Source organism: Lissotriton helveticus, chromosome 7 (assembly GCF_964261635.1).
Source record: "Lissotriton helveticus chromosome 7, aLisHel1.1, whole genome shotgun sequence".
In the NCBI taxonomy this organism is placed as follows: domain Eukaryota; kingdom Metazoa; phylum Chordata; class Amphibia; order Caudata; family Salamandridae; genus Lissotriton; species Lissotriton helveticus.
This window is the reverse complement of record NC_136068.1, coordinates 363393436-363401602: the sequence shown is the minus strand read 5'-3', so window position 1 is coordinate 363401602 and position 8167 is coordinate 363393436.

The following is an 8167-nucleotide window of genomic DNA, read 5'->3' as shown; positions in this document are numbered from 1 at the left end:
GTTATGTATTTATTTATAGGTTTCCATTAGCATGTGACCATAAATGGGTCTTTCAGTTGTTCATGTAGTAAATCTGAAACTTTGGAAATAATTCTGTGGAATAGTGAACCTAATGATTAAGAAGTTCATAATCCTGTATGTTTTGAAAACTTCCTTTGTTGAATTTCGGTGTGTTCTATAAAAACAGACAGTGCCTTTCCTTCAAAAGACTTGAACATCCTCAAGGCTGCAAATAACGCACAAAAAAATACATGAAAGTCAAAGTTAAACATGCAAAAATCACATGAAAAATCAATCAATTTATACAGCAGTTAAATGTGTGTCCTAAAGTTAGAGTTATGAAAGTCCTACACCATTAAAACCAATCAAACTTGCATGACAGCATGTGCGTAGGAAATCCCACCAGAAAAAGGTGGCCCTACCCAACAACACCTCATGCGCCATAGGCAAATTCCACAGCTAGAGTGTGAACATCTGAAAAAGCAACATTACAATGAGACAACCCCAAATATGAAAGAGAGGCATACATAATTCATAAATATAATTTGCTCAATAGTTTCACAAAGCGATATAAGTTAATACTGCCCCATCAGCTACTAGCTTGGAAACATACCTCATAATTATAAACTAATGCTTGCATCAGCCGATAATTAATTTCTCATGGTTCAATTTCCATATTCATCATGATCATTGAAAGCAGTCACCAGACCATCACGAAAATGTCATGGTTCCATTGTCACGTACATCATGGTACAATACGACAGTCATCCATATCATAGGGGGATAATAGCGTCCGCCAGTGTTGACACCCAAAAAGATTAAATTCATATACAAGTATATGAGGTAAATAAAGAGCTACTAATCATTAAAATATATTATTCTCCAACTTAATCATATTACACAATCAATAAAATCATAAACGGGTGCTACACATCCAAATGCTCGCTCCACTTACTCTGACCCCACTCATTATGCCCATTATTGATTTATGGGTTTTCTTAAAATTTGATCACACATTTGCAACATGTGAGCACTCTGGTCAAGTGAAGCCAATGCAGAGAAAGTAAGGAGAGAAAATGAGGAAAGAGGGTAATGACCCCACTTGTGGCATAATCATTAGGAACACAGGGAGGGGGACTTGTTGCAGAATGGGTAGACAATCATATTAGTAGCGTGTGGCAAGTGCAGTTCTTTCTCATTCCTAGCCACCTACACAAATAATAATATGTAAGGTGTGTCACCTACAAGATACTCTCCTTGCATACTCGATTACGAAGATGCCCCACCCCCCAACATGATTGCATATGAGGGCATAAAAAGAGCACACTTATACCTAACCAACATAGGGAAGGAAAATAAGGGAAGAGTGTAACGACTCCACTTATGATATGACCAATAGGAATACAGGGATAAAGACCAGTTGCACAATGGGTAGGCAAGAGTATTAATGATTTGTGGAGAGTGCACTCATTACTCATTTCTAACAACCTGCAATAATAATAACGAAGAAGGTGTATCACCTATGAGACACGTTCTTCGCATGCTTGATATATGAGGATGCCCCACCCCCCAACGTGATCGCATGATGGGCATAAACAGAGCACCCTTATACCTAATTCCAGAGACAATTGCCCCATGTACGACTTCATATTATCTGAACTGGGGCTTACATTAAGCTAAAATATAATTGCCCTCAGCCTTACCACATTATCCATGCGCTTTACTAAAAATATGTCAAGCCCTCAGGTTATACTGATAACTATATAACAAATCAACATAGTTGAAGGAACACAACTCCTACCTATTCCTCACCTATGCACACATGAGCTGCAGTGTTATAGAGGGTTGTTTTGGAAGATGTGCAGCCTCTATATTGCCTGCGCTCATATTCCCACAATATAAACGTTCAATTCTGTCAAAGTAAGAGCAAAAGCACATTGGAAAAGTCCCCTCCCCCTACTGGCTCTCAGCACACTCAAAATATATTGTGAATGCCCTAGTTGGGGCACCTGCTGCATGAGTAAACAAGCACATAGGCTTAACACTAATACAAGTCCCCTGCACAGAGCTACAGCACCATGCTTTACTTATGCGTCCTTCACTCATCATATCCCGACTCGCACATAGAGACAAAGGCAATGTCCAAAAAGCAAACATAATCCATGGAATCCACCATTACATGTGCCTCCCCCACCATCCAGATCATCTATTATACCCAGTTGTTGTTGCTTCCGCACCTGAATCAGTGCCTGCTCCCAGCAGTGCAGTGTCCCATCCCACAAATGGCTTTTGAAAAACAATTTGTGCCCCAATCAGGAGTGCTTTTATTTCCACTCACTAGCCACTCAATTTAGATACGTAACACCTATGCCACAAAGCTCTGTCGGAGAGCATCAAAAGATCAGTGCCTCCGCCCCCATATTCACAACTGTCACTAACCATGGCTGACATATTGGATAAGGCTCATGGTACTTAGGGACTTATTTTGATGGTGGTCGAATCACACACTGACAGGCTGTTGCTGGCAGTCCGACCGCCGACAGCCCTTGGTCCGACCACCGAATTACAATCCCGGTAGTTGGAGCCACAGCGGTTGGGGGAAAGGTCGCCTCCTCCGCCAGGATCGGTGATCCCGATGGGGCTGCGGTCAGAATCGTATTCCCTTATGGCAGTGGTTCTGAAGCAGGCATGACTTTGGGATTATGATATCCCATACCATCAGCCTTTTAATGTCAGGAAGACCACCATAAAGAGGCTTTTGGAAACAGAATTTGAGGGCCCCAAACAGGGACCCCGTCCTTCGTGGGCCACTGCAAAGTGGCCCTCAGGCACAAGTAGTGTCCCCACTCACCTCCATGCTCTGTGTCCCGTGCAAAATATGGTGCCTGGCACATGGTACGTGGAGGGGCAAGAGGGGTGCCTAACCACAGCAGTTTGTGCTCTTGCCCTTTTTCCTTGACTGCAGCACAAGCCCCTGTGGTATGGAGCACTTTTTGAACGCCATCACGGCGGTCATATCATAAGGCTGCATAAAGCTTCATGCCTGTTGGGGAGTCACCTGACAGCAGCAAACGCGGACGGCGGTCTGACCATCTGCTATCAAAATGAGGCCCTTAGTAAGCCCCATTATATCTTATAATCAATGTCTACAAATCTTTGCACAAAGCGAACATGGCATACATAATGACTAATATGCCAGAGGACCCAATTGAAGGGGACTGCACGAACGAGCTCTACAGATCGAAGTATCACCCTTTCAGGCATGTAATCAGATTGTGAAGATGCAACCTGTGCACACGCATTACTGATAATTTCCACATCTCTCACTTGATGCCAAAAACAACTGGGACAAGCAAATCCTGCAAATTCCTACTATTTACAAATCTTAGTGCATATTATTGTTGCTAGTGCAGACCATGCCTTTTCTTAAAACACTACTTGCCAAGATTTGTTCTAAAGAACATCCATACAGGCAGACTGGCACATATTAATGTGGAACCCCACCTGTCTTATGAAACTACTTTTTAGAGTTTATTTAAGGGGAAAACTTTACAGACTAAAATGACCTATGTTTATGCAGAAACACTGCCAATTCTTTAGAGAATATTTTCAGAATCCCTTTAAAGAAAAACCACAAAGACCAGGATGCCCCATGTGTGTACAAAGCCAGCAAACAAATCTCCATGCTCAGAAAGCATCAATTGCTATATTCCATACCTCCAAAAGGGAAAACATGCAAAAGTCAGAGTGCCCCAAAGTGATGCAAACTTAAGCGCTTCAAAAAGGGGACATCCATATTCGCAAAAATGACCCATAAGTATACAACCACCATAATATCCATCTCTATATTCCGGGTAAGATCCACTCAGAATATAGCGTTCCCCAAAGTAGCTCCAAATATGGCATTTCAGTCCTATCTGCATATTATCAACAGACAGCAGATCCAAGTGTTACATATTATGGCCTGCAGAGCAAAGAGTTAAGGCACTAAGGATATATCAGTATGATGTCACCCCAGAAAGTGATAGAACTCATTGTTAGTGTTGTGCCCTAACTGTGTTGCTTTCAGACGACAAATCAATTTAGCCTCTGTTTGCCTCAAAAGCAACTCCCGGTCACCACCAGGACATTTTCTGTGCCATGATCAATCCCATGGAACCATAAACGTAGATACTTTGGGTGTACCCTCCTGTATTGATTGGATATGGGGTATCTGCTATCCCCATTTTTAAGGGCTCTAAAATGCCCCTGTATTCATAGCTTGAGATTCTGTGAAGGGCTACCAACATAAATCATATTACCCCCTGCAACTGATCACAAACCATGCGTTGCAATTAATAATATGTATAATATTGTGCACATAGGGTATGTTAAAACTGAAATTCTTAGTCTTATTTCTACCATATGGGTATTTTACAATTGTTGCAAGTGTAAAACTCCAACTGTTTATACGGTAGTCACGTACTGTTCTGTCGTGAAGTCTTTACATAACAGGGGCACCAAAAACTCGATCAAGGAGCGCCCCTTGTATACACTACCATGGGGTTCTGGTCAATCTCATTTTGCAAGCCTGGAATTAAAACAAAAAGTGTCAATGTTTTCTCAGAATCCTTAAGACATTCTCACTGTACATGGCATACCTGGTGATAAACACCAGCTTATCATGCCCCTATCTCGTCTTTCTACCATTAGCCTTCAGGGTTGACTCCCTCGGCACCACCTGAATATTCCACTTGGCCAGTTTTAGCTTGTTAACATCATATCTCCTATTCAGAAAGCAATTTTGCACATCTTCACTGTTTGCCCTAATATTAATGTTTTCACTACAATTCCGCCTAATATGGACCATATCACTTAATGGAATATTTCTAATGACAGATTGTGCATGGGCACTGGAAGCATGCAAGATGCTATTGCATGCTGTTTTCTTTCAAAACATTGTGCTTTGAATGACTCCATGCTTCACATATAACTGCAAGTCCAAAAAGCTATCTTTCCCCTATGATGACACATAGCCAATCAAATATTAAAGGGTTTATCAATGAGATAGGCAGAGTATTCCTGTAACACCACTACCAACCCTGTCTAAAGGCAGATAATATCATCAACGTACCTCCCCCGAAAGACTACATGTTCAGTCCATTGGGAGGTCCCTCTACCCCATGCATGCTCCCTCTCATACCAGCCCATAAATAGACCTGCATAAGCGGGAGTAAACCTGGATTCCAGGGCAGTACCCTGAAGTTGATGGTACCTTAGTGTATCATGGATCAAATAATTCCTGCGCAAGATGATATCAATTATGTTCAATATAACTTGATTGCACTCATAGTGAACCTCCCGACCCATGTCCAGGAAAGACCTATTAGCTAGAAAGCCAAAGTCCTTGCACTTGTTTTCGACAAATGTCACAAACATGAGTTCTTCTGACCATGGTAACTTGTTAAACTTGTTAAGGATATCCTTACCATCCAGTACATAGAACGGGAGATTGATGACAAATTGTCGAAGCTTGGTGTCAACAAACTCCGAATGTTTCTCTGTGGGAGACCCCACACCTGATATAATGGGTCTGCCAAGAGGGAGCGTATATTCATAATGGCTACATTGATGCCCTTGTCTTAACTATTGTATCATCTTTCTCCAAACTGTGAAGTGCTTATTTTACAGCAAGAGACAAATTGTACTTTGACTGTGAACAAAATCTAGTCGGTATATCTAACAGGTATAGGTCCTGTGTTACCTTCTCATTAAAGATGTCAATGTTCTGGTTGCAGGAGGTATGAACTCTCCTCACCTACATTTTTCACTATATCTAATTGATCCAATAAAGACTCCATAACAATAATCATATCATTCTCAATCAAGATAAGGTATTGTAGATCCTGTGCATTAGAAATTGTACATTCTATAGGTGAATGCTCTGTTACATATGTTGCAGACTTGGTTGGTCACTTAGTAAAGAACTACTTTAAGTTTAAGGCTCTTTCAAACTCAACAAATCAATGTGTACATCAACATTACCACCTTTTTTTGGAAGACATAAACTCAAGCTTTTACATACGACAATAATGTCATCCTTATTTAAGCTTCTGTCAGACAAGTTGATGGGTTCCAAACTTTTGTCTGTATCTGTATGTATGATCCTATTTTCTTATGTATCTAAATGACATGCCCCTGACATCTTCAGAGTTGGAATGGGGGATACCCGTGTTGCTAAGTTTTCCTGGACGAGTTTGCATCCCCGATTTCTCTGCCTTCTTTCACTTTTCATTTCCTTCCACCCCTTCTTGTTGTCTTGCCTCCTTGTTGTGTTGTTTGTTTCCCCTTAGTAACCTCTCCACTTCTTTTGAACAAGACGATGGGCCTACCATTAAAGGGGCATCAGTGGTCTTGTTACTGGAAGCCGTGATGCTAAGTGTTGGAAAGGAGCTATTACTGACAGATCTTAATTCCTCACTGTCTTCCCTGGCTCTTATCCTGAAACCATTCATATTAACATTGTCATACTTTTTGCCAAACGTGTATATGCAACACTCCTTACAATCACGGTCATCCCGTTTGATTTTTCAAATTTTTTTATCCTTGAGATATTGTTGGTGATTTTCTATGATCTTATTCAGAATATCATAATTCTTATCAATCAAATCCTTAGAATCCATTGCATCAATTTCTCTAAACTCTCTGGGGCAGATTTACAAGCGACGTACGCCACTTTTGCGCCGCCGTTGCGTTACTTCTGTGACACAACGGCGGCGTAAAGCCAGCGCCATACTGCAGGGTATTTACAACGTGATGCATCTAGAGAGATGCGTCTCGTTATAAAGCCCTGCGCCACTTGAAACATGCGTCAGGTTTCATGTGGGCGTTCCGGAGCCGGAGGGGGGGGGCGCACGAACACCTCGCAAAAGTGGCTGAGTATAATCTACAAGATTTCACTTAGCCACTTTTCCAACCCGATGAGTCAAAACCTTGCGCCTGCTTGAAGCAGGTGTAAGGCTTGACGCACCATGTTGGACATAGGCAGGGTTGGAACAGAGCTGGAGTTGCGTTGCACCCGTGACGCAACTCCAGCACTGCGCCAACCTTATGCCGGCAGATGCAACACGCATCTGTTTTTCCTTGCACCATGATGGCGCATCTGTGGTGGCTCTAGGGTTAACTTGTGTGACGCATCTTTCCTGGCGCATCCCTGCTGATTTGCAGTGATGCGCCATGATACACAAATCTGCCCCCAAATATCCAATTGCAATTCAGCCACCTTAATATTGGATTGTTTTCTGAACTTTACATATGCAGTCTAGTTTAATTTTTAGACTTCCATGCTACTTTTAGTAGTATTGTGCTACAAGATATCACTAAGACCATGCTACTTTTAGTAGTATTGTGCTACAAGATATCACTAAGATGAAAATTCTTATACCTTAACAAATATTTATTCTATTTTTTCACTATCTTACAGAATCATCTGCGACCCCTAATATGTAATACTGCCAAATTTGATAAAAATCAGGCTGAAGATTTTCGCCCTACGTAAAATACAAAAGTCTATGCAAAATGCATTGGAATTCAACCCCATTTTGGGACCCCCGTTTTTCTTTGAAGCCCCAGTGCTCCCAAAAATAACCCGGGACAGCAGGTCTGTAAAGTTTCTCGGACCTTTGTCTAAAGGGTGCAAAGGTATTAATGGGCAAAAATCCCCCAAATTCCTATCTTTGGTCACCCTAACTATAAATACCTACTGGTGACCGCCTGCAGGTAATATATATACAAGTAGGCATCTAGTTAGGACCTAGTTTCCATGGGAGAAGTGGTTTTGTTTTGCTAATAAACTTGGCTCTGTTTGATGAATCTCTCAAAATTTTCAAAAGTAATGTGTCACTCACTTCAGGTACTGTCTGGAAGGTTTCTGGATGATTCGTCTAACACAGGCCCAATAAAAGGGGAGCCCAAAATGTTTTTTTCCCATGAAATTCCCCATAGGGATTTTAGAAACAATTACAGGCCAAAATGCTAAACTGACTTTCACCAAATGTGGCAAAAAGCTAGCTCTTGGCCCAGAAAGATTGCTATTTGTAATTTGGCTAAATTTGTTCAGTAGTTTTGGAGAAAAAAGATTTTTGTATATCTAGGGACCCTGAGGTCTCATAGTGAGATTTGATTGGCT